At 37.6% G+C, this 27,917-nt stretch overlaps 1 long non-coding RNA gene across 2 annotated transcripts in view; it reads left to right on the top strand.

The window, feature by feature from the left end:
• Positions 1-2,282: 2,282 nt before the first annotated feature.
• LOC141421667 (uncharacterized) overlaps positions 2,283-27,917 on the top strand; it is a 198,545-nt gene continuing 172,910 nt past the window's right edge. For both annotated transcript variants that reach the window (XR_012446338.1, XR_012446339.1), the window contains exon 1: positions 2,283-2,428. This is a non-coding gene — a long non-coding RNA (uncharacterized lncRNA). The remainder of the gene's footprint in view (positions 2,429-27,917) is intronic.

Below are 27,917 nucleotides of genomic sequence, written 5' to 3'. Positions count from 1 at the left end.
TCCAAGAAACTACATCTTATTTAAGATATAGGAGAGTTTCTTTCTGTCTCTTGGGGATAATGTGGATCATGAATACTTAGTGTTTCTGTAAGGATAAGTGATTGTTTCTTGTTCAGCTATGCAGCAGAGTCTTTCTTTTCCTTGTGGATGGATAAAATAGGGTAGATAAGGAAAGCATTGAATCAATAACATGGAAAATTCTTAGCATTCTCTTATTTAGCATCCTATTAACATCAGGCAGAAATTTTGTGTCTGTCAGCATTCTGACAATCAAGAACACATTTGAATTCCAAATTTTTAGACCTTCTCCCAGAATAAGTAAACACTCTCTGCAAATACACCAACCTGATTTTGATCTAAGTGGGTCCTATATTTCCTGACATTATAACATTGTTTTAGTAAATGTCTGAGCACGTGGCATAAAACCCCACCCATATGCAGGAAGAATAGGTACTACTTCTTAATGAGGTCAAGTCATAGAATGTCCTGCTCACAAAGAACGCAAGGACAAATTATTTGTGCTGACTTTGATCTGTGCTTGCACAGGTAAGATGAACTTTAGAACTATGTGATCTAAGTTCTCACCTGAAAAGAGGCCAGGTCTTAGAAAAGTTTTACATCAGCTCATTCAAGGCAGGACAATATATCTGCTCTAAGTGGGTGCATTTTCTAAATTCATAAATTATCTTTTGATTTTAATGATGCAATCCTCAGGACAACAGAAGCAATGATGACTTTAACTGGACCTCACTAGCTTTAACAAAAATGGGAGGATGGAGGATGGTTATTACCATGGAGAACACAGTTGCTTCTTGGTATCCACGGGAAATTGGCTCTAACACCTCTGAGGACACCAAAGTCTACAGATGCTCCACCCTCTTATATATATAAAATGGTATGATATTTGCATATAATGTATACACATTCTCCTGTACACTGTAAATCATCTCTATTTTACTTGTAACATTTAGGATAATATAGATGCTATGCAAACAGTCATTACACTGTTTTGCTTAGGGAATAATGACAAGGGGAAAAGTTCAATGCACATGCAGTTTTTCCCCCAAATATTTCCAATCTGTAGTTGGTGAATCCACAGATACAAAACTCACAGAGACAGGGATGTTTGTACAGAAATTAGTGGACTGTTGTACTCTAAATCATAACTCAGAGGAGTGTTCAGAGCTTCTTGTGGGGCAGCAAAGCTAAAGGGTAAATGGCAAGGGGATGGACAATGCCATGCTTTTATGTCACTGATTTTTTTTTTTTACATGATAAACCAGGCAAACTTGGTAAAGCTCTTTAGAACATCAGCAGTGGTTTCCAAAAAGTATTATTACCACAGATGTTACTGCACGATAATCAAAAGAACACATCTAATTTGGGGATATAGAGTACTTGTTTCTGTTGCTGATTCTATCATTTGAAGCTTTCAAAGCTGAAGGCTTTCATGATTAAGCACATATTATTCTCCTGGAAGATATTTCTTTTTTGGCAGATAAGATAATGGAACAGATCCACTGTTTGTCAAGAGGAGTTACTATGTCATTAAAAAGCCTTTAACACAATGTTTTTCTCTTTTCCATGCTGGTTGAAAAGATTTGAATGCAGAAGCATAGATATAACAATAACAGTACAAAACCTAAATTGTCCATGGAAAAGCTTAAACCAAGTTAAAATTTTCCATTTGCCAAATGTTCTTCAGGCAATTTGAATGTGATTCAAAACAGGCATTCAGTAGCCACAGATGTGTGTTGCCTCAAAATGGTCTTTGTCTTGGTTGCACATATCCAATTGCTTTTTGAAGATGGTTTTTTAAAATTACCTTTATTGCCATAGAACAAAAAATATAAATTCAATTATAAAATTTATGTGATTAAATTCTTTGGCTTATTAACCTTGGGAGAGTATTATCATTCACTTAAAAGAAGCATTAGTTATACTGTTCTTTAAAACTTGAGAACAATTCCAGAAGGGCTTTTTGTAATGTTACATGAGTTTATTCAATTGCCAGGGCTCTGAATTCAGGAAGTGACCTAAAACATGACTTATTTGTACCATGCGGCCTTCACAACACTTTATTTCCACTAGAGAACAAAAACTCACACTGAATGTTTGTCCAAACATTTGCCCCAGGATGTCTGTTCCTTCACATTGAGAAACTATGATATTGCTTGATGAATTTGTAACTAAGAGACACACAAACAGAGGAAGTTATGAAAGACTTCTGGGGATTTTAGGTTAATAAAGTTTCCTGGTTATCACAGAGCAAACATGTGACCTGAGACCTTCCTAAACCTCCTCTGTTCTGGGCCCACATAGACCTGAGTTTCTTCCAGGAAGTAGGATACTGTTCCATCACAGAAGGGTCTAGAATGGGAACTTACTCCTTGAGGAGGATTCTCTCCTGAAGCTTCTGGATTCTCAGGTGAGGTCTCCTGAACTTCTGAGCCGTCTCATACTATCGTCCTGTGCCCTGACTGGGAGAGGGTGGTGATAGAGCTTCCATACTTTGAATTAGTTTGGCTGGGTAGAACCCTGGCTTCTTCATTTGACTGGTATCTATAACTTTTCTGTCTCGGCTTGTAAGTGATACGAGTGATGGTACCCATCTCACAGACCTGTGAGAACCCAGTGAGATTTCACTTGCTGTTGCTCAGCACAGGGTCTGGCACACAGTGACCACTCAATAAACACAGCCAGTGGAGCAGCAGCATCCCTGGCAGTAGTGCTTGTTTTAAGCTACGGAAGGGGACGCTTTTCACTTAGAGGTTTAGCCTTGGAGAACGGTTAGCAAAACATCTATGAAGTACGACAGTACACTGTTCTTTCCCTTAACTTCCATGCAAATATACTATGGACTTGATTTGATTATCAAGGCTAATGCTAAACTTAAATCATTAAGTCCTCCCTATAGCTCTCTGGTGACCTCCTCTTTCCCTTCTAGAGCCTGTCTCACGTTTGGGAAGTTAATTGGTAAAAACCGTAGGTTTGTACTCAATTCTCTTCCTGTGGGAGTTCTTTGTAATCTCTCTGTAAACATGTTAATGGGAGTCCCCACAACAACTGGATGGCTTTTAGGATGTTCCTGTTTGTATAGCATTGCTTGAGGTAAACAAATCTGGAATCTATAGATATATGGGTTATTACCTCCTAGTATATGTCACATATACCACATAACTTTCTGAGGATAAGATGGGGAACTTAACGTTTGAGGCAGCTCTTTTCTGTGCAACTGAAGTGAACTGTGTCAGCTTAGAGATCATACATGCTGATGTGGCCAGAGAGCTGTGTGACTCCAACCTGAAATTAATAAATGCTGATACTCATTAAAACTACTGAATCTCTGCTGCCTTCATTAACAATATGAGCTGTTATGCTTCACCTGGCAGCAAGGACAGTGCCATGAACGCTTCTATTCTTAATTTACTCTGAACTCTCCAGTGCTTGGTTTATAAAATGTTTACCTAAATCATTTGCTGAATATTTGAATGGATAAATGAGTGAGAATAAATCGACAAAAGAATGAGTGAGTGGATGGGAAGTTACTCTTCATGTTATCATTTACAACTTAACAGAAGATATTAATAGAAATAAGGCACCAAACAGTAACTCTTTAATAGTGGATTTCTAGACATCATGATTGGCTGAAAGAGAGAAAAAGGGATCAGGAGGCTCCTGAAACTCTTCAGATTTTATTTTTGTATGGATTGGTTTTGATTGAGAGAGAGGTTTAATGAGGTTTGTTTTTAAAGTACATACCAAAATGAAGTGGCCTGAATTTAAGTGAATGAAAGATTTCTCCTAATTATACAGTGATGTATCACTTAAGGATGGGGATATGTTCTGAGAAATATGTCCGGAGATGATTTTGTCATTGAATAAGCATCTTAGAGTGCATCTTCACAAACCTAGATATTAGAACCTAATGCATACCTCGGTTATTTCAGCCCATTACTTCTAGGCTACAAACCTGTATAGCATTTTACTGTATTGACTACAGGAGGCAGTTGGAACATAGAAATAGGTTTTTGTTTATCCAAACATTTCTAAGCAGAGAAAAGGTATAGTAAAAATCGTGGGATGGGGATGTAGCTCAGTGGTTGAGTGCTTGCCTAGCATGTGCAAGTGTCTGAGTTACATTCCACCAGGGCCAAAAAACAATATCCTCTCCCAAAAGATAAAAAGTGGTGCACCTGTATAGGGCCTACCATGAATGGAGAATGTAGGACTGGAAGTGGCTTTGGGTGAGTCAGGGAGTGAGAGGGGAAGTGAGTGTAAGGTCTCAGCCATGACAGTGCACTGTACAAACTTTATCAGCACCGTGCACCTAGGCTGCACCACAATTATAAAAAAAATCTTTTCCTCATTCAATAACAAATTAACCTTAGCTTACTGTAACTATTAAACTTTACAAACTTTTTTTCATTTAACAACTTTTGACACTTGTAGCACTTGGCACTAAACACAAACACACTGTATAGCTGTACAAAATATTTTTCTTTAAGCCAATTCTTTATAAGTTTTTAAAGTCAATTTTATTTCATCACTTTTTACTTTTTAATTAAAAACTAAGCCACAATGTGCACATTAGGTCAGGTCTACACAGGTCAGGATCCTCAACATCACTGTCTTCCTCCTCTGTGTCTTGTCCTGCTAGAAGGTGTTCAGGGCGCAGCAACACACATGGAGCTGTCATCTGATGCATATATCCTGGAGTCCTGGAAAGGAAATTTTAAAAAAAGTTTGCAATGCTAGAGATCAAACCCAGGGCCTTGAACATGCTAAACGAGCACTTTATCACTGAGCTGTACCCCAACACAACGGAGGAGACGTTTTGAAGCTCTGTATGTTCTACTTGAACTGGTAGGACGTGTATGATACCTTTAAGCACTTAGGCAGCAAGAGAGAGAGGTGTTTACCACAGAGGTAAACACTGAGGATGTTCAGCTTTCAGGATATTATATTTGGCGCCACAAGGAAATCAGAGCTAAATTGATAAAGTTCTTTATAAACTTGATGTAATCAAAACAAGTGTTAAAAAAAAAAAACCCTCCAAACAAGTCACCACTATAAGTTCTGTTCATGTTTGCTACCCACCATCATATTGTAGTCCTATTATCTGGCACAGTTCTTGGTCTATGATTAGGACTCAATAAATGTTTGTTGAATTACTGTTTGAAGCAAACAACCTGCTTATTGTTCCTCTTATGGCTGACACTTCACAGTATTTACTGTCAGATACTTGCTACCTCAGTCATTCCTTCTGTCTTTGAGCTGTTTTATTTGAAAGCAGAAAAGAGAAGCTACTTTTGTTTGCTATTAGGGCTGTACTTGTGAAAAATCCCATTACAGCAGACAGGATTCTAGGATCTGCTGTATGAGCTGTAGGCTAGCTAACAGCAGGCTAAGATTTAAGGAAAGCAATCTTGTAATTATGTTAGCAAAGATTTGTAAATAGAAAAAAGCTATAGCCCACCAAAGTATTTTTAAGAAGAGACATATCGCTGATTTGTTCCACATTGAACAACTAATATAAACAAGCAAATTCCTGCCTTTTGTCATGTGGCAGGCATTCTGTCCTCTTTAGGAATAGCAACTTCTTTAGAAAACACATCTGGTTTCTGAGCCCAGCACTGTCCATCAACAAAACAGATGGGTTTGAAAGATACCAGAAGGTCTATTGCATTGAGCTATAGGCAATTTTCTAAGTAGAATTTCCTTCTTGGTAGTTTGAGAAAGTCCCTGAATATTGAAACTCCATTTCATGAGTTTATAATATGATATGAGATGTTAACATTTAAAAATAGGAATGATTAATAGAAACACTGAATTTGTTGCCCACATTTAAAACCTTGTATTCCCATTTCAAGCTGTTTTAACTATAATGACAGCAATGTGCTAGAACCCAAGGAAACGTGTCACAAAAAGTGGCAGGTCAAAAATTACTTTGAATTCCATCTTTGGGTAAATGATTTAACTCTAATTCCTATAAGCCTTCTAATTCTGGGACTCACATGTACTCCAGTGGCATTTTGAATCGCTACAACCTTGCTGAAGGACCATATATAGATTCAGCATCCCTTATCCAAAATTCTTGCTCCCAGAAGTTTTGATTTTTGATTTTTTATAATTTGGCAATTTCTGAATATACAAAATGAGGCATCTTGGGAGTAGGACCCAAGCCTATATACAAAATTCATTTGTTTTATGCTTCTTATACACACAATTAAATGTAATATTATACAGTATTTTAAGTGTACCTGTGTTTTAAAAATTATTTTATTTTTGAGTTAACATACGTTAATAATATGAGGTGATTTCATTGTGATAATTCCATACATGTGTAAAGTGTACCTTGAGTATGTTTACCCCTACATTGCATTTCTACTCCCTCTCTCCCTTTTCAAACAGTGTTTGGTGGGTTTCGTGCTGCAGTCTTCATGTGTATATGTGTAGTGCCCTTCCATCCCTTCCACCCCTTTCACCCCTGAGTATTTCTTCCTTTTTCCTCTCCCTCCCGTGGACTCTCCCAACAGTCCCCCAAATACATTCATGTCCCATTATCACCATCGGCTCCACCACTACCATGATCATCATTAGTATCACTATCTTAGGTATAGATCCACAAGTGAGTGAGAACATGCAATATTTGTCCTTTTGTGCTTAGCTGAGCTTGCTCAGCATAATGATCTCAAGTTTTATCCATGAAAATGATATAATTTCATTTTTATTCATGATGAGTAATATTCAATGGCATATATACTATATATATGTATATATATATAATATTTTCTTTGTACATTCATTGGTTGTAGAGCACCTCATCTGATTCCACAGTTTAGCGCTTTGTGAACAGAGATGCAATAAACATGGGTATGCAGGTATCTCTCTTTCTTGTACATTGATTTACACTTCTTTGGATATATGTCCAAGAGTGGAATGGAGGGGTCAGAAGGTAGGTCTGTTTTTAGTTTTTTAAGAAATCCATACTGATTTCCATACTGATTGCACTACTTTATATTTCCACCAGCAGTGTATGATGGTTCTCTTTTTCCTCTGCATCCATGCTACCATTTGCTGTTTGTTTCATTGATGATTGTCAGTCTGACTGGGGTGAGATGGAATCTTAGTGTAGTTATTTTATATTATTGTTTTTACATTTTTTTATTGTTTTATTCATATGTGCATACAATACTTGGGTCATTTCTCCCCCCTGCCCCCACCCCCTCCCTTAGAACCCACTCCGCCCCCTCCCTCTCGCCCCCCACACCCTCGATACCCGGCAGACGCTATTTTGCCCTTATCCCTAATTTTGTTGAAGAGCGAGTATAAGCAATAATAGGAAGGAACAAGTGTTTTTGCTGGTTGAGATAAGGATAGCTATACAGGGAGTTGATTCACATTAATTTCCTGTGTGTGTGTGTTACCTTCTAGGTTAATTCTTTTTGATCTAACCTTTTCTCTAGTTCCTGGTCCCCTTTTCCTATTGGCCTCAGTTGCTTTTATGGTATCTGCTTTAGTTTCTCTGTGTTAAGGGCAACAAATGTTAGCTAATTTTTTAGGTGTCTCACCCCTCCCTTGTGTGCTCTCGCTTTTATCATGTGCTCAAAGTCCAATCCCCTTGTTGTGTTTGCCCTTGATCTAATGTCTGCATATGAGGGAGAACATATGATTTTTGGTCTTTTGGGCCAGGCTAACCTCACTCAGAATGATGTTCTCCAATTCCATCCATTTACCAGCAAATGATAACATTTCGTTCTTCTTCGTGGCTGCATAAAATTCCATTGTGTATAGATACCACATTTTCTTGATCCATTCATCAGTAGTAGAACATCTTGGCTGTTTCCATAACTTGGCTATTGTGAATAGTGTTGCAATAAACATGGGTGTGCAGGTGCCTCTGGAGTAACCTGTGTCACAGTCTTTTGGGTATATCCCCAAGAGTGGTATTGCTGGATCAAATGGTAGATCAATGTTTAGCTTTTTAAGTAGCCTCCAATTTTTTTACCAGAGTGGTTGTACTAGTTTACATTCCCACCAACAGTGTAAGAGGGTTCCTTTTTCCCTGCATCCTCGCCAACACCTGTTGTTGGTGGTGTTGCTAATGATGGCTATTCTAACAGGGGTGAGGTGGAATCTTAGCATGGTTTTAATTTGCATTTCCTTTATTGCTAGAGATGGTGAGCATTTTTTCATGTGTTTTTTGGCCATTTGAATTTCTTCTTTTGAGAAAGTTCTGTTTAGTTCACTTGCCCATTTCTTTATTGGTTCATTAGTTTTGGGAGAATTTAGTTTTTTAAGTTCCCTGTATATTCTGGTTATCAGTCCTTTGTCTGATGTGTAGCTGGCAAATATTTTCTCCCACTCTGTGGGTGTTCTCTTCAGTTTAGAGACCATTTCTTTTGATGAACAGAAGCTTTTTAGTTTTATGAGGTCCCATTTGTCTATTCTATCTCTTAGTTGCTGGGCTGCTGGAGTTCTGTTGAGGAAGTTCTTACCTATACCTACTAACTCCAGAGTATTTCCTACTCTTTCCTATATCAACTTTAGAGTTTGTGGTCTGATATTAAGTTCCTTGATCCATTTTGAGTTAATCTTGGTACAGGGTGATATACATGGATCTAGTTTCAGTTTTTTGCAGACTGCTAACCAGTTTTCCCAGCAGTTTTTGTTGAAGAGGCTGCAATTTCTCCATCGTATATTTTTAGTGCCTTTGTGAAAGACAAGTTGGTTTTAGTTGTGTGGCTTCATGTCTGGGACCTCTATTCTGTTCCACTGGTCTTCATGTCTGTTTTTGTGCCAGTACCATGCTGTTTTTATCATTATTGCTTTGTAATATAGTTTGAAGTCAGGTATCATGATACCTCCAGCATTGTTCTTTTGACTGATTATTGCCTTGGCTATTCGTGGCCTCTTGTGTTTCCATATAAATTTAACAGGAGATTTTTCAATCTTTTTAATGAATGTCATTGGAATTTTGATGGGAATTGCATTAAACATGTAGATTACTTTTGGGAGTATAGACATTTTTACTATGTTGATTCTACCAAACCATGAGCATGGGAGATCTCTCCTCTTTCTATAGTCTTCCTCAATCTCTTTCTTCAGAAGTTTATAGTTTTCCTTGTAGAGGTCATTCACATCTTTTGTTAGGTTTACACCTAGGTATTTGATTATTTTTGAGGCTATTGTAAATGGAATTGTTTTCATACATTATTTTTCAGTTTGTTCATTATTAGTGTATAGAAATGCTGATGATTTTTCTATGTTGATTTTATACCCTGCTACCTTGCTTTAGCTATTGATAGTGTCTAGAAGCTTCTGAGTAGAGTTTTTTGGGTCTTTAAGGTATAGGATCATGTCATCTGCAAATAGGGATATTTTGAGAGTTTCTTTACCTATTTGTATTCCTTCTTCTTGCCTCATTGCTCTGGCTAGGAATTCCAGTACTATGTTGAATAGGAGTGGAGATAGTGGGCATCCTTGTCTGGTTCCTGATCTTAGAGGGAATGGTTTCAGTTTTTTTCCATTAAGTATAATGCTGGCTGTAAGTTTGTCATATATAGTTTTTATCATGTTGAGGTACTTTCCTTCTATTCATAGTTTTCTTAGAGCTTTTATCATGAAATGGTGTTGGATCTTATCAAAGGCTTTTTTCTGCATCTATTGAGATGATCAAGTGGTTTTTGTCTTTGCTTCTGTTAATGTGGTTTATTACATTTATTGATTTTCGTATGTTGAACCACCCCTGCATCCCTGGGATGAGGCCTACTTGGTCGTGGTGAATAATCTTTTTGATGTATTGTTGAATTCCTCTTGGCTCAGTTTTCGATGATTATATGTATCTAGATATCTGTCCATTTCTTTAAGATTTTCAAATTTATTTGAATATAGGTTCTTGAAGTAATCTTTGATGATTTCCTGGACTTCCATGGTGTTTGTTGCTATCTCCCCTTTAGCATTCCTGATTCTTCTAATTTGGGTTTTTTCTCTCCTCATTTTAGTCAGGTTTGCCAGGGGTCTATTGATCTTGTTTATTTTTTCAAAGAACCAACTTTTTGTCTCATTAATTCTTTGTATGGTTTTTTTGGTTTCTATTTTGTAGATTTCAGCTCTTATTTTTATTATTTCTCTCCTATTTGTTTTGGGATTTGCTTGTTCTTGTTTTTCTAGGAGTTTGAGATGTATCATTAGGTCATTGATTTGGGAACTTTCAGTCTTTTTGATATATGCACTCATGGCTATAAACTTTCCTCTCAGGACTGCGTTTGTTGTGTTCCATAGGTTCCGGTAGGTTGTGTGTTCATTTTCATTGACTTCCAGGAACTTTTTAATTTCCTCTTTTATTTCATCAATGACCCATTGTTCATTAATGAGTTATTTAGTTTCCAGATGTTTGCATGTTTTTTGTCTTTACTTTTGTTGTTGCATTCTAGTTTTACTGCATTGTGATCAGATAGTATGCATGGTATAATTTCTATTTTCTTGTATTTGCTGAGGCTTGCTTTGTGCCCTAGGATATGATCTATTTTGGAGAAGGTTCCATGGGTTGCTGAAAAGAATGTATATTGTGTAGAAGTTGGATGAAATGTTCTGTAGACATCAAGTAGGTCTATTTGATGTATTGTATATTTTAGATCTTGGATTTCTTCATTGATTTTTGGTTTGGATGACCTATCTATTAGTGATGAGGTGTTAAAGTCTCCCACAACCACTGCGCTGGAGTTAATATATGCTTTTAGGTCTTTCAGGGTATGTTTGATGAAATTGGGTGCGTTGATATTGGGTGCATACAAGTTGATAATATTTCCTTTTGGTCTATTTCCCCTTTTATTAGTATGGAATGTCCTTCTTTATCTTGTTTGATCAATGTAGGTTTGAAGTCTACTTTGTCAGAGATAAGTATTGCTACTCCTGCCTGTTTTCGGGGGCCATTGGCTTGGTAAAACTTCTTCCAGCCTTTCATCCTAAGCCTATGCTTATTTCTGTCAGTGAGATGGGTCTCCTGTAAGCAACAAATTGTTGGATCTTCCTTTTTAATCCATTTCATCAAGCGGTGCCTTTTGATGGGTGAATTAAGTCTGTTAACATTAAGCGTTAGTACTGATAGGTATGTGGTGATTCCTGTCATTTAGTTGTCTTAGTTGTTTAATGATTTGATTGTGTGTACCTAAGTTCATGTTACTCTCTACTTTCTTGCTTTTTCTTTTCCCGTGGTTTGGTGCTGCCTGTCTTTTCATGGTTAAGTTGGGTTTCACTTTCTGTGTGCAGAATCCCTTGAAGAATCTTTTGTAATGGTGGCTTTGTGGTCACATATTGTTTTAGTTTCTGCTCATCGTGGAAGACTTTTATTGCTCCATCTATTTTGAATGATAGTTTTGCTGGGTAGAGTATCCTGGGGTTGAAGTTATTTTCATTCAGTGCCCAGAAGATCTCACCCCATGCTCTTCTTGCTTTTAATGTTTCTGTTGAGAAGTCTGCTGTGATTTTGATGAGTTTACCTTTGTATGTTATTTGTTTTTTCTCTCTTACAGCCTTCAATATTCTTTCCCTGGTTTCTGAACTTGTTGTTTTAATGATGATATGTCTGGTCTGTTTGGTGTCCTGGAGGCCTCTTGCATCTGTATGGGAATATCTTTCTCTAGATTTGGGAACTTTTCTGTTATTATTTTGTTGAATATATTATGCATTCCCTTTGCTTGCACCTCTTCTCCTTCTTCAATACCCATGATTCTCAAGTTTGGTCTTTTGATGGAGTCGGTGAGTTCTTGCATTTTCTTTTCACAGGCATTGAGTTGTTTAATTAATAGTTCTTTGGTTTTTCCTTTAATTACCATTTTATCTTCAAGTTCTGAGATTCTGTCTTCTGTTTGTTCTATTCTGCTGGATTGGCCTTCTGTTTTGTTTTGCAGTTCTGTTTCATTCTTTTTTCTGAGGTTTTCCATGTCCTGGGTGGTTTCCTCTTTAATGTTGTCTATTTTTGTTCTGAGTTCATTTATCTCTTTAAAAATCGTGTTCTCTGTTTCACTTTGGTGTTTATACAGTGCTTCTATGGTTTCCTTTATTTCTTCTTTTGCTTTTTCAAATTCTCTATTTTTGTTGTCTTGGAATTTCTTGAGTGTCTCCTGTACATTTTTGTTGACCCTATACAGTATCATCTCTATAAAATTCTCATTGAGTACCTGTAGTATGTCTTCTTTTAAATTATTCTTGTGAGCTTCATTGGGTTCTTTGGCATAGTTTATCTTCATTTTGTTGGAGTCTGGATCTGAGTATCTGTTTTCTTCATTTCCCTCTGGTTCCTGTACTAAATTTTTGCTGTGGGGAAACTGGTTTCCCTGTTTTTTCTGTCTTCCCATCATTGCCCTTGGTGTTGTTATTTTCCCTGTACCGTGTGCAATTAAGTTTTTTCTGTCTTATAATAATAGCACTATTGATATTTAGAATGGAAGGGTGAGAGGGGATGGAAAGCAAAGAAGTTAAAGGAAAAGGAAAAGACAAATAATCAAGTAGAAAGAAAAAAAACAAACAAACAAACAAAAAAGTTTCAAAGATATAAACAGAGACAGTGTACTAATCAACCATAAGCTGAAAAGGCATTAGAGAGACATAGAGAGGATTGAAAATAAAAAATAAAAAGAATAAAGATAAGAATAAAAAGAAAAAATAAGTAAATGAAAGAAAAAATATATGTAAATAAAATAAAATAAAACAAAATGAAAAATAGAAAATAAAAAAACCCTCCAAGTTTAAATGAAATGAAGTTTCAGTCTTAATAATTTTGTTGTCTGTCTCAGCCTCCAATCCTGGAGGTGGTGCCTCAGATGTTGTTCTGTAGTTGTCTCATCAAAGGGGACGTAAACAGTAGATCAAAACTGCACACACACAAAAACCCACAAAGTGTCCCAAGTTCAAATGCAATACAGTTTCAGTAAGTTTTTCAGCATGCAGGTGTAGTTTGGTTGTTTTCTCATCAAAGGTAGGGAGAGAGAAAAAAAAGTCTGGAGACAGGTCTGTGAATGGCTGTCTGCATCTGTGGCTTGCCTGCCCACTGCTGTCAGCCTGCTGTTGCTGGAGGTTTTATTTATGCAGATCTCTGGGGTGAGCTTAGCACTCACCTGGTCCTGCAGGTTTTGTTTACTCAGAGTTCTCCTGTGTGCGAGCCTCTGCTACAAGCTTTCCCCTTTCCAAGCACACTGGGGGAGGTGACACTGCACCCGCTTTCTCAGGCCAGCATGTTTGTTTACAGTGTTTGTTTACAGCTCACGTGGGAAGTGGGTCTTCCCCCCTCTCCTGTGGAGTTTTCCTCCCTCCGCCACTCTCACAAACTTTCCCACTCCTGGTTGCTGGGTGTTGCCCCCACTCCTGTCGGAGCCTCTCCAGTTAGGCCTGGCTTGTTTATTTACAGTTCCGGGAAGGATTCCCCTTCCCTGCTCTTCAGCATTCAGTGTGCCCCATCCTCTTTGCAACGTGTCTTTATTGTTCTTATTGCTTATTACTCAGTTTCTCTTTTTTCCCTGGGTTGGAGTTGGTCTGTCCAAGGGGCTATGCTGTTCTTGCCCAGGGTTGTCTGTGGAAGTACCACGTACTGCTTAGCTCACCTTGTCCGCGTCTTCCCAAGCCGTCTGGGTGTGGGTGACTGGCGGCCTGGGGGCCCTTCTGGTTTCCCCATTTAGCATGAAGTGGAGATTCTCTGCACAGGCTGGAGGTGTGGAGGGGTCAAAGTTTTGCCTCTTCCTGGTGGTTTTGCCTGCAAGGTGTGTCTCCAGCATCTCTCCAAGATTTCACTATAGGAGGCACGCTTTCTGCTTCCTCCTAGCCGCCATCTTGTAATTCCTGTTTTTACATTTACTCACATGTGTATACATTGGTTGGGCCACTTCCCCCTACCTCCTTCCAGGCAGAACCTGTTCTGCCCTCTTGTTCTCTGATGCTGTTGAAGAGAAAACATAAGAGATAATAAGAAGGATAGCATTTTTTGCTAGTTTGAGATAAAGATAGCTATACAGAGAGATTCCTAGCATTGCTTCCATGCACATGTGTATTGCAACCCACATTGGTTTATCTCTACTAGACCTTTTCACTACTTCCTAGTTCTCTTTCCATAGTGGCCTCTGCCAGTTTCAGATTACTATATTTGCTCCTCTACAGTGAGCACATCAGCCACATTCAAGTTTTAGGTTTTCTTCCCTTTCTCTGTTCCTCCCATGTGTGTTCTCCCCTTATTATGTGACCCAGGTCCAATAATATTACTGCATTTGTTTTAGGCCTATAATCTACATATGAGGGAGAACTTGCTATTTTTGGCCTTCTGAGCCTGGCTAACTTCACTTACGATGATGTTCTCCAGTTCTATCCATTTACCTGTGAATGACAGAATTTTATCCTTCTTTGTGGCTGAGTAAAATTTCATTGTGTATAAATACCACATTTTCTTAATCCATTCATCAGTATTGGAGCATATTAGCTGTTTACATAGCTTGGCTATTGTGAATAGTGCTGCAATAAACATGGGTGTACAGGTGCCTCTGGAGTAACCTGAGTCACATTCCTTTGGGTATATCCCTAGGAATGGGATTGTTGGATCATATGGCAGACCTATGATTAATTTTTAAAGAAGCCTCCATATTGTTTTCCAAAGTGGTTGCATTAGCTTACATTCCCACAAGCAGTGTATGAGGGTTCCTTTTCCCCCACATCCTCACTAACATTTGCTGTTGGTGGTGTTCTTGATGATTGCTATTCTAACAGGGGTGAGGTGGAATCTTAGTGTGGTTTTGATTTGAATTTCCTTTATGGCCAGGAATGAGCATTTTTTTTGTGTGTTTTTTGGCCATTTGGACTTCTTCCTTTGAAAAAGTTCTGTTTAGTTCAGTTGCCTATTTCTTTTTGGGTCATTAATTTGGGGGAAGTTTAGTTTTTTGAGTTCCCTGTATGTTCTGGTTGTCAGTCTCTTGTCTGATGTATAGATAGCAAAGATTTTCTCCCATTTTGTGGGTAGTCTCTTTAATTTAGAGACCATTTCTTTTGTTGTGCAGAAGCTTTTTAATTTGTTGGTGTATAGAAAGGCTACTGATTTTTGTAAGTTGATTTTGTATCCTGCAATAATGCTGAAGCTGTTTATGGTATCTAGGAGTTTTTGGATGAAGTTTTTTGAGTCTTTGAGGTACAGGATCATGTTTGTTACAAGTAAGGATACTTTGACTATTTCTTTACCTATTTGTTTTCCTTTTATTTCTTCTTCTGGCCTTATGGCTCTGGCTAGAAATTCCAGTACTATGTTGAATAGAAGTGGGAAGAGTGGGCATCCTTTTCTCATTCCTGACTTTAGGAGAAATGGTTTCAGTTTTTCCCCATTAACTATGATGTTGGCTATAGGCTTGTCATATATAGCCTTTATAATGTTGAGGTACATTTCTTCTATTCCTAGTTTTCTTAGAGCTTTTATCATGAAATGATTTTGAATCTTATCAAAGGCTTTTTCTGCATCTATTGAGATGATCAAGTAGTTTTTGTCTTTGCTTCTATAGTATGCTGCATTTCATTTATTGATTTATGCATTTGAACCAACTCTGCATCCCTGGGATGCAGCTGACTTGGTTGTGGTGAATTATCTTTCTGATGTGTTGTTGAATTTGGTTTGCCATTATTTTATTGAGGATTCTTGAATCAATTTTCCTTCAGGAGATTGGCCTGTAGTTCTCTTTTTGGATGTGTGTTTGGCTGTTTTGGGATGAGTATAACTCTAGCTTCATAGAATGAGTTAGGCAGTGTTCCTTCCCTTTGTATTTCATGGAAAATTTAAGGAGTGTTGGTATTACTTCTTCTTTAAAGATCTGATAGAATTCAGCAGCAAATCAGTCAGATCCTGAACTTTTCTTTTTTGGAGACTCTTTATTGCTGCTTCTATTTCATTATATGTTATAGATCTGTTTTGGTAGTTAATATCCTCTTGGTTCAGTTTTGGATGGTCATAAGTATCTAGAAATTTGTCCATTTCTTCAAGATTTTCAAGTTTATTGGAATATAGATTCTCAAAGTAGTCTCTGGTGATTGCTTGGAATCCCTGGTATTTGTTGTTATCTCTCCTTTTTCATTTCTGATTTTACTAATTTGGTTCTTTTCCCTCCTGATTTTAGTCAGATTTGCCAGGAGCTTGTAGATCTTGTTTGTTTTTTCAAAGAATCAGCTTTTTGTTTCATTGATTTTTTTTTTTGTATTTTTTATTTTAGTCTTTATTGCATTAATTTCAGCCCTTGTTTTAATGATTTCTCTTTCTGGTTGTTTTAGGTTTTGCTTGTTCCTGTTTTTCTAGGAATTTGAGATGTAGCATTAGGTCATTTATTTGAGATCTTTCTGTCCTTCGAATATATGCACTCATGGCTATAAACTTTCCTTTTAGGACTGCCTTTGCTGTGTCCCATGGGTTCTGGTAGGTTGTGTTTTCATTTTCATTAACTTCAAGGAACTTTTTTATTTCCTCTCTTATTTCTTATATAACCCACTGATAATTGAGTAATGTGTTATTCAGCCTCCAATTATTTGTGTATTTTATGCTGTTGTTTTGTTGTTGAGTTCTACTTTTATGCATTGTGATCAGATACAATGCATGGGATTATTTCTATTTTCTTATATTTGCCGAGGCTTGCTTTGTGCCCTAAGATATCATCAGTTTTGGAGAAGGTTCCATATGCTGCTGAGAAGAATGCATATTGTACTATTGTCAGATGAATTATTCTGTAGATATCAGTTAGGTCCAATTGATCTGTGTCATTTAGTTCTAGGATTTGTGTTGATTTTTTGTTCAGGTGACCAATCTATTGGTGATAGAGGGGTATTAAAATCTCCCACTACCACTGTGTTGGAGTCTATATGTGGTTTTAAGTCCTTTAGTGTATGTTTGATGAAATTGGGTGCACTGACATTGGTGCATATAGTTTGATAATCATTATTTCCTTTTGATGTATTGCCCCTTTTATTAGTATGAAGTGTCCTTCTTTGTCTTGTTTGACCAATGTATGTTTGAAGTCTACTTTATCTGATATAAGTATTGTTACTGCTGCCTGTTTTCGGGGGCCATTGGCTTAGTGAATCTTCTTCTAGCCTTTCACCCTGAGCCAGTGTTTATTTCTGTCAATAAGGTGGGTCTTTTGCAAACAACAGATTGTCCAGTCTTCATTTTTAATCCAGTTTGGCAAAGGATGTCTTTTGATGGGGCAGTTGAGTCCATTGATGTTCAGTGTTAATATTGATAGGTATATGGTAATTCCTGCCATTTAGTTGTTTAGGGATCTGGTTGTGTGCAGCTGAATCAATGCTATTCTCTTATACTTGTCTTTTCTTCTCCTATGGTTTGATACTTCCCATACTCTCCTTGTTTTGTTTGCTTTTATCTTCTATGTGCAGAATTCCCTGTAGAATCTGGTGGCTTGGTTGTCATATTTTTTTAGTTTCTGTTTATCATGAAAGATTTTTATTGCTCCATCAATGATGGTTTTGCTGGGTACATTGTACTAGGGCCAAAATTATTTTCATTTAGTGCCTGAAATACCTCACTCCATGTCCTTCTTGCTTTTAAGTATTCTGTTGAGAAATCTGTCATTTTGATGGATTAACCTTTCTACATTATTCGTTTTTTTCTCTTACAGCCTTCGATATTCTTTCTCTGTTCTCTGTGCTTGTTGTTTTAATGATAATATGTTGTGGGGTAGTTTTATTTTGGTCCAGTCTGTTTGGTGTCCTGTAGGCTTCTTGTACCTGAAAGGGCAATTCTTTCTTGAGGTTTGGGAAATTTTCTGTTATTATTTTGTTGAATGTATTACATATCCCTCTGGTTTATACCTCTTCTCCTTCTTCAATGCCCATGATTCTCAGGTTTGGTCTTTTGATAGAGTCACTGAGTTCTTGAATATTCCTTTCATAGCTCTTGAGTTGTTTGGCTAAAATTTCTTCTGTTTTTTCTTTAATTTCTATTTTGTCTTTGATTTCTATTTTGTCTTTGATCTCTGAGATTCTGTCTTCTACTTGTTATAGTCCAGTGGAATGGCCTATCACTGTGTTTTTTGTTTGACTAAAAGGACTTTTTATTTCCAAGATTTCTGTTTGATTCTTTTTTCTGAGGTTTTCTATATCTTTGTTCAACTTCTCTTTTATATTTTGTGTTGTCAACCTTAATTCATGTGTCTCTTTTTTATAGTGTCCTGTGTTTCATTTTGGTGTTTGTTGAAGTTCTTTCTGAGTTTATTTATTTATTTCTGTGTCTTCTCATGTTCTTTATTTTTGGTGTCTTAAAATTTCTTGAGTGGAGCTTGTATATTCTGAATAACCATGTCTGATATGTTCTTTATGAATTTCTCAGTGATTTCTTCCAAGATTTCCTCTTTGGGGTTTTTTTTGTGGGTGTCACTAGGCTCCTTAGTGACATTTATCATTGTTTTGTTGGGGTCATTTCCTTTATTTCCCACAGAATCCTGTTTTGAATTATTTTTTTGAGGAGAGTGGTTTCCATCCCTTCTTCTTCTTCTTATCACTCCGCTTAGTGCTGTATAACTATGTTCTTGATAGGCTAGTTGGTGGTTTTAATTGCCTGTTTTCTTTCCCTTGATTTAATTTTTGTGTTGTGGCTGACTGTTGTTTGCTAGGTTGATGTGCTCTTTCTGTCTCTGGGCTGGAGGTATAATTTAGCAATAACAGATTCACAGGTTAAATGCCAAACCAGTTGTTTACATATTGTATAGAAAATACCTAGGTGATAATATCTATAAACAGTGGGAGTTGGAGGGGTTAATGATTATTAGGCTAGATATAGAAATTTGGGTGATTGGTAAAGGTGGCACTAAAAAGGGGGAAAGGGATGGGTGGGTGGGTGGAGGAAGAGGAATGGGGGCTGCTGTGTTTTGTGGCCCTTATGAGTGTTTGGGTGTATTTCTTTTGTTGTAGTAGAGGGTGCTTGTGTCAGGTATTGCAGGGGGCTGGGGTTGTACAGTTGGTACAGTAGGCTAGTAAGTGGGTGGTGAGTATGTAGGAGGGAGGGTTAGTGTGGTGACAGGTTGGGGAAGGTTAGGAGGGGGAGGTGAAGACAGGGAAGAGTGGATGAGAAGAGACAGAGTAGTTGGGAAGGAGAACAATGGATTCTAGCACAGGAAAAGGAAAAAAGTGAAGGGGATAAGAATAGGAATAAGGAAATAGTGATATTGAAGTTAATAATACAGGAAAAACAAAACACAACAAAAAACACTGGGTACAGGAACAACAAAAAGTTTGACTTTTGGTAAAAGTTCTGGAGTTATTCCTCAGATGTCCAATCCTGGTATTGGTGTACAGAATTGTATTTGGTCTCATCAGGTGACCGGCTTGTAGTAGTATTTGGTTCCTTCTGTCCACAGGGTTAGTTGCAATTGGCAGGTGAGGTATGTCTGCCAGTTCATGCAGGGTGGTCAGAGCTGTTGTTGTTTCCACCAGGCAGCAGCTTCATTGCAACTCTGTTTGGTCAGCTCCTTCCCGAGCAAGGTGTGGCAGTTCAGTTTTGAATAATGTCTCTGTCCTATGAGATCAGCTCTGGGATCTACCACCTGCCCCACTTTGGCATGTTGGCTTGTTGTTCCCCCCTCCCCCCGGCTCTCAGCCTTTGTGCCTCTCCCAACCTCTGCTGGGTGGTAGCAGCTCCTCTGAGAGTTTGAATTGTTACCCCATTCTCACTCTCAGCCTTTGTTGCTTTACCTGTGTTTGTTCACTGAGAGTTTGACTCGTTTCCCCATCCGCATTCTCCAGGGCATGTTCAGCATTCCACCGCTTCTGCTGTTGATGTTAGATTACAGATTGCTGTCTATGCTTTTCAATTTTGTTGGGGGGTATGGTTCAGTCTGCCAAGTGGCTTTGCTGGATTATGTTCCTAGGGAATGGGAAGGGGAGTTATGCATGATGTGTGGTACTCCCCTGTTTATTCTGGAGACTCATACAAGCAGCTTTGAAACCAGCTGGTAGGGAAAAAATGGCATGTCAGGAGGCTTTCCATGGGTTAGAGGTCCAGGATATTGCAGAGTTTGATTCTGATTGATTCTGTCTTCTGCTTTTTGGGAGAAGGAGAAAAAGAAAAGACAGGAGGAGAGAGAGAGAGAGAAGGAGATGACTAGGAGGCTTCTTTCCCAGGACCAGACATGACTTGCTGGCTGTGCCATGTGGGATTTTTGTGGCTGTTATGTGCAATTAAAGGCTGATTTAAGGGTCAATCTTTTAATTTTATGTGTACTTAATGTGTTGGCAGTTATTATCTGGGCTAGGATCAGAATTACCCAAGTGTAGCTCCGACATCTCAAGGTGGTTTCTGGAGTTATGGAGCTTAGGATTTCTGATTACCTGCCCTAACCATCATCTTGGATCCTCCCTTAGTGTAGTTTTGGTTTGTATTTCCTTTATGGATAATGGTGTTGAACATTGCTTCATGTGTTTATTTGCTATTTTTATTTCTTCTTTTGAGAACTGTCTATTCAGTTTGCCCATTTATTAATTAGATTATTTGTTCTTTTGCTGTTTAGGTTTTTTTCTTTTTTTTTTAGCTCTGTATATTCTGGATATAAATACCTTATCTGTTGGATAGCTAGCAAAAATTTTCTCTCATTCTGTGATTTGCCTCTTGATTCTGTTAACTATTTCTTTTGATGTGCAGAAACTTTAATTTGATGCAGTCCCATTTGCCAATCCTTGCTTTTATGTCCTGGGCAATTGGAGTCTTATTCAGAAAATAATTACCTACACCTATGTCTTCCAGAGTTTTCCCCATTTTTTTCCTGTAGTAATTTCAATGTTTCAGGTATAACATTAAGAGCATTATCCATTTAGAGTTGATTTTTATAAAGGGTGCAAGATAGGGATCTAGTTTGTCTTCTGCATGTAGATTACCAGTTTTCCTAGCACCATTTGTTACTGTCTTTTCTCCAGTATATCTTTAGCACATTTGTCAAAGTTCAGATGGCTGTAGTTGTGTGGGTTTATTTCTTGGTCTTTTATTTTTGTGCCAGTACCATGTTTTTGTTACTATGACTCTATAATATTAGTTGAATTCTGGTATTGTGATGCCTTTAGCATTGCTTTTTTTGCTCAGGATTGCTTTTGATAGTCACAGTCTATCAATTTGAATATGAATTTTAGGAGAGATTTTTCTATTTCTGTAAAGGATGACATTGGGATTTTGGTGGGCATTGCATTGAATCTGGCTCTGGGCTTTCAGAAGTCTTCTACACCTGGGACTCTAGCAACAGACCCAGCAAGGTGGGCCCTGCTCTCCTTATATCTTCAGATTCAGAGGTAAAACAGGAAAAAGGGGAAGTGACCTGGTTAGTCTAGTCACTTGCTAGGCCACAAGATTAGAGATTCATGTAGCCATAGCTTAGTATCCAAAGAGTTCAGTGTTAAGTTACAGTGTCTGCCAAGTGCAAGCACCAAAAGATCCAAATGTGTCTTTTCAGATGGGCAGAGTATAGTTGATGATGGGCAATGCAGTTGAGGGTCCAGGAAAGATGTAATTCTGGAGAGGTCTGTTGATTGGTGGTAGGGGTCAAGCATGGGCTGGGAATCAGGAATGGTGCCAGGGGAAGGATAAAGAAAAATGAGTCACTGTATCATTATCTGAGAATGAGGCACATGAGTATAGAGGTGTAGGAAACTTAACCTTGGAAATCAAGAAGAGCCACCTTTCCAGAAGAGAGCAACAACTCAGACTCAACTCAGAAACCTCTTTATCTGGATCCATGGCTCTAACTGAAATGAAAGGGTGTTGACAAGCTATGTCTCTAACAAATATCTCATGGGCAGGGAAACCTGGTAAGTCAGGGGGTGGGAAATGAGAGAGGAAACACTATAATAGTGTCATGTGTTTCTTTGTGGCTACCATCTAGGGGGACAACTTGACACTGCAGTACTGGCTAAATTTATGCCAGTAAGTCCATACAGAAACCAAAGTAAGGGCACAACTGGAGCCAGAAAAAGCTGGAAGGATAAGGAATTTGATGGTTCATTTAAAATGTTATCATGTTTTTCTTTTTTTGGAGGTAGTGGTGATTGAACTCATGGCCTCACACTTGCTAGTTAGGTACTCTAGCACTTGAGCCATTCCATCAGCCCTTTTTGCATTATTTTTGAGATAGGATCTTGCTTTATGTCTGTCTGGGTCAGTCTAGACTGTGATCCTCTCATTTGTGCTTCCCCATGTAGCTGGAGGAACAGGTGTGTATCACTATACCCAGCCACTGGTTGAAAGAGGGTCTCCTGAACTTTTTGCCTGGGCTGGTCTTGAACTAAGATCTTCTTGGTCTCTGCCTCCCAAATAGCTAGGTTGACAGGCTAGAACCACTTTGCCTGGCTAATGATTTGCTTAATTAAAAAAAAAACACAGTAAAATCAATAATAGATCAATAATAAACAAAACTATAGAACAAGGTATAATGTATAAAACAACAATAATGAAACAAAAACAGAAAACCATAAACAAACATAAAAACAGGCATTTGTTGAATGCCCATCATGTGCCCAGAGGAGCAAAGACAAGTCTTAAGCAGCTCTTACCTGGGAGATGCTTGGCTTACTCCATGGCCAATAGAATGATTGCAAATTCTTAGAGGACAGGTACCATATTTTCCTCTGAATTCCCACACACTGGGCTCCAAACAGTCTACTGATCCTATTCTTTGCCTGTTTACCACATCTTAAGTTCATTGATGCAGAGACTTAAAACACTTGGTCCTGTACTCTAAGAAAAGTTAACAATTTCGTAGTACTTATGATAGACTGGGCCCTTCCCTAGGATTTTATGTGTTTAAATCACAATGATGAAATGAGGTACTTTTACTCTTCCTGACTTACAGGGGGTTAAGAAATTTGCACTTGGAGAGATCTAGTAGGTAGGAAGCCAGGGTTTGAATCCACACAGTCTGTTTTAGAGTACAGATGCTTAACAGTTATGCTTTGTGCTCTCTGTGACAAGTGAAAGGAGAGTATATTCTCTATGAATGCAGAATTTATAATCAGCTTCTGGAAGACAAAGCCTAACTACTGAGAACAACAGTGGATGATGGCCTGTGTAATGTAGTGCTACAGGCCATAAAAGCTGAAGAGGTTCAAGAGAATGAATTTTGCAGTAGGGACAGTGAGTCTTGGAAAGTGAACAGGATTTGAAAGCTAGGAATGCAATAGAAGGCAGGAGTGTGTCCCATGGGCGAAGCACCAGTGATACTCCTCTTGCAATGGAGCACCTTCTAACGGCTGCTGCTTTGCCAGGCTTGGGGTCCTGGAGGAGGGCTCAGGGACAGCTAGAAATCCTTTCTCTTTTTCAACCTCGAGGACAAAAATGTTTCTGGCTAGCATCTTTTATTTGTGCAGCACAATTTTTGAAAATCTAAAAAGTAACCTACAGGGTCTTAACAGTTTACAAAAGGCAAATCTTTTCTGTAAAATTTTCAAAAGTTGGTTAGGACTATTAAAAATTCTAAATATTTGTTTTTGATAAAAAAATAAAAAAGATTGGTATCTGTAATATGCCTGGTAGTTTTTCTTCTCCCTTGATCTCTAAGAAATTATTCAAGGACCAAAGTAATTACTACACCGGGGATTATGCATTATTAAAAACACATTCAAGCCTCCTTTATTCTAATGTAAACTAGAGACACTTAACAATTGTGGGAAAGAAAGATGAAGTCTATGTCCTAATGAAGCCAAAGCATTTGATCAGTTTGATTCACTGAGGAGAAAACAGGCCAAAGTTAATATTACAGTATTAAAGTGTACACACACACACACAGCCTAACCCTCTCCCCCCACAAAAGAAGAAAAGTAACATTTATAAAGTAATTCTCACAGGCTGGGATTTCTATTAGTCTTTCATGCCCTATCAACTTTCTTAGCCACAATGAGAAAGGTATTTGTGCCTCTTTTTTACAGATGAGAAAACTGTGGCACTTGAAAGGCACTCTTTCCCAAATCAGTCATAGAGATGACAAAGTATCCAGATTTTCTGATTCATTACCCCATGTTCCTAATAAAAGCCCTTGGTCTGGTTCCTAAGAGCTGTGTGGAGAAACTCAGAGTGGAAGACTCCCATCCAGGTCTACTTCAAGACTGCTGGATCTAGATTCTTACAGGCCCTTGAAGCCCTGCTTTAGGTACTAAGAGAAACCCACAGTGGCCTGTGGTGTGTGGTGACACACACGCATGGAAGATTAGCATATGATTTTTCAATACTGCCCTTGGATTTTATTTCTAATGTTGATAATAGCAGCTTACATTTATTGTACACTATGTTTCATATAATGATTCTAAGAACTTTATATGTATTATCTCATTTAACTCACAAAAACCATAGAGATTCTCTTATTATCCATTTTACAAACAAGGAAATTGAGCCATGGAGAAATTAAGGAACTTTCCATGGACAATACAAGGAAATGGTTTAGCCTCGAATCAAACCCAGACTAAGACTTTGAGGCTTTTACATGTGTGTTTATGTGTGTGTGCGTGTACATGTGTGTGTGCACATGTGTGTGTTGAGACAGGACCGCCATATTACCCACACTGGCCTTGAACTAGAAATCCTTCTATCTCTACCTCCTGAGCGTGAGATCAACAACCATGCACCGCTATGCCTGGCTCCTTGCATTGTTTTATGTGAATTTCCTGAACACTAAAATTATTTGGAGCACTAAAATATAATTTTTTGTTGATCTGTTTGTATTTCTTTATAATATAAAATTTATCCTTTGACATATGAATACACTACATTTTAGTTATTTCTTCCCTACAAATAAATATGAAAGTTCTTTCCTTATTATAAAGAGAATACAACAGACATCCTTAAACATGTCTCCTTGTAAGCTGGGTATAACAGTACATGCCTGTCATCTCAACTGCTCAGGAGGTTGAGACAGGATTTTGAGTTCGAGGTCAGCCTTGGCAGAGTTAATGAGACACTAGCTTGAAAACAAAATAAATGGTAGTGCAAAGGTCCCAGTAACCAGTTCCCCAAAAGAAACCCCAAAGCAATCTCCTTTTATACATTGGCATGTAAAATATATGTGTTCATTTGAAGTAGCAGGTTTATGATATGATACATTCATCAGATTCTAATTTCATATATGTATTTGGTTCTATACATGGACTCTCAATTATTTTCTTTTGACTTTGTCTAATGTATTTGTTTATTCTTGTGCCAGACACATTGTTTTAGTTATTTTAGCATTACAATTTTTCATATCTTGTAGGGCATTTATTTCTAATTTTTCATATTTTTGTAATTTCTGTGTATTTAATTTTATAGATAATCTTAAATTGTTGATATAGTCCAGGTTTATTTTGTTATCACCTTAGTTTTATACTTTAATTGGAGGATAATTGATTCTCTAAAACCTGGATTCTTTCCAACAAGAGCGTTGCTTAGCTTTCTATTTATTAAAAAAATCCTCTTGGTCTGGGGGTATAGCGTGGTGGTAGGACCATTTGCTTAGTATGTACTAGGCCCTGGGTTTGATCTTGCTCTTGAATTCTTGCTGTCAGACCAGAACATTTAGCAGCTTGGGGTCTGGACCCAGGTCTTCTTTTTCTTGAGACAGCTTCACCTCCTCTCCCAGAATTTTTTCATTGGCTGGAAGTAAAGCTCATTTCAAGGAACAGGCTATAGACAAACAGGATCAATGGAAAGAACATCTTCAATTCCTCTTATAGCTGAAATAAGATATACGGTGCCCATTGTGTCTTACGGATTGGGTGAGAGGGAGAGAGTCAACCCTAGGGCCGACTGTGCACACTCCCATGGCCCTCTGCAGGGCTGGATGCACGATCTCTGCCAGTTGTAACTCTCTGCAAACTCAGAGCTCCTGGATATTGTCTTGTGTCTCACATGGCTAACAGTACAGTCAGCCCCAAATAATGACGTTCCACTTGGTGATGGTGGTCCTATTTACAATGGAGGGAAAAAATTCTTACTGCTTATGATGATGTAATGTCTTAGTGTGAGGCAACACTCACATGTTTGTGGTGATGCTAGTGTTGACAAATTCACTGTGTTGCCAGTGAAATAATTAGGATCAGTACATAATATTTGAAAATGGTAATAAGCAACTATGTTACTAGGTTATGTATGAGCTATACTATACTTTTTATTGAAAGTTTAGAATGTACCGCTTATTTTTTAAAGTTTACTGAAGAACTGAATGCTGTTACAACAGTACCTCCTCATCCACATAGTGTTTTACCAAATCTTTTGATTGCATTCAGATGTCACATTGAGTGATTGATCCAGTGTAAGTTTGAGTGAGTGCACTCTGATGTTCACATAACCATGAGGTTGCTCAGAATACATCTCCATTGTTAAATGATACACAACTGTGTTTCAATACTTTGGAAAAAGTGTTTAGGACATGTTGGATATAGGGAATTGGAGATTTTGGTGACAAAAGGAAAAAGTAAATTGGGATAGTTATTAGGCCTTCAAAATTCAAGACCAGCTATATTGACTTGAGATGTTCTAGCAGCTCTTTCTAAGAGGACTTCTAAGCATGATAAGACTTTGTTTTCTGTTTTGTTTTTAACATACACTTCCATCCTCTAGGGAATATTTTCAATATCATAATTCTAACAGTCTCCCAAAGTTTAGATCCTGATACCTCTCTTTTCTAATACAAAACAGAAAATTTAAAGATCAAACAATTAACAACTGTCACTTAACCATTCAAAGTGTCACTTTCTTCATCTGTAAAAATGGAAATAATAATAGTACTTTCCTTATAAATCTTTAAGAACTAAATAAATCAATCTATGTGAAAAGATACTTTTCTCATTGCCTTACTGCTCTGCATATAATAAAAATGCATAATAATTTATGCTGTTTCTTAATAAGACAGTAGACCTTGGGATCTGAGGACATATGGTTCCAAGAACCATATTGAGGAAAAACCATTCATGCTTAGGATGTAAAGAATTCAGTTCTGTACCATGGATGCTTGCTTCATTTTTCCCACAGCACTGCTCAACTTCGGGTAAAGACATGCCACCTTTTAGCAAAACTCAAATGCTTTCTTTATCACTTCAATTAAGCACATTCACTGTAACCTGCTTTGGGGGCACCATTTGCTTTTTGGGAAGCAGATTTTCATAATAAGGACAAGGAAACATTTAGCAGATTGCACAATGATTTAAACACAATGATATGGGACTGACACAGCTTCTTTGCATCAACAGAACTACAGAATGCATGCATGGGAATTTAAAATTTTGTTTTGGAAATTTGTTTTGATTTAAAAAAATTGATTGTGTTTGGTCAAAATTGCGTGTAATAAACCCATGAATAAGATGGGCTTACTGTGTTAAGTGTCGCTATAAAAATTTTATATGGACCTTTTTAGTAAACAAAATCTGGTCTGTGAACCACAGTAACTATACCCTGGTATTAACCTAACAGTAAGAGACTGTGTCCATTGTGATTCTTCTGTAGCTATATCCTTTGGCTAGGCCCAAAGTACATGAATTAGCTGAATTTTATATGACAAGTCTAGGCCATCCTTTTCAGTATTTGTAGACAAATGTACTGAATCTAGTTTTAAAATCTTTTCTATTTTGACTATCTGTGTCTTCACTTTTGTGCTATTAAGGAACTTTATCCACTATTTTAGAACAGATTGGAATAATTGGTAATAATAAAATTATCAGAGCTAAATAGTATATCTGTTTATATATGATATGCTCACCCATGGGGAACTGAACAATCACAATTATATTTACTACATGGTGTCAACTTAATCATGAAAAAACAAAACAAAACCAACAAAACCCAAGGTTTCCCTTTATCTCAGGGAAGTGGCAGATGTTAATTGTAAAGGTTTGTTTATTTTTTTAACCATAGTTTAGATTAGTTTTGCTACTTTATCACAGTT

The sequence above is a fragment of the Castor canadensis genome, chromosome 3, assembly GCF_047511655.1.
Source record: "Castor canadensis chromosome 3, mCasCan1.hap1v2, whole genome shotgun sequence".
Lineage (NCBI taxonomy): Eukaryota > Metazoa > Chordata > Mammalia > Rodentia > Castoridae > Castor > Castor canadensis.
This window is presented reverse-complemented; position numbering and strand designations above follow the sequence as displayed.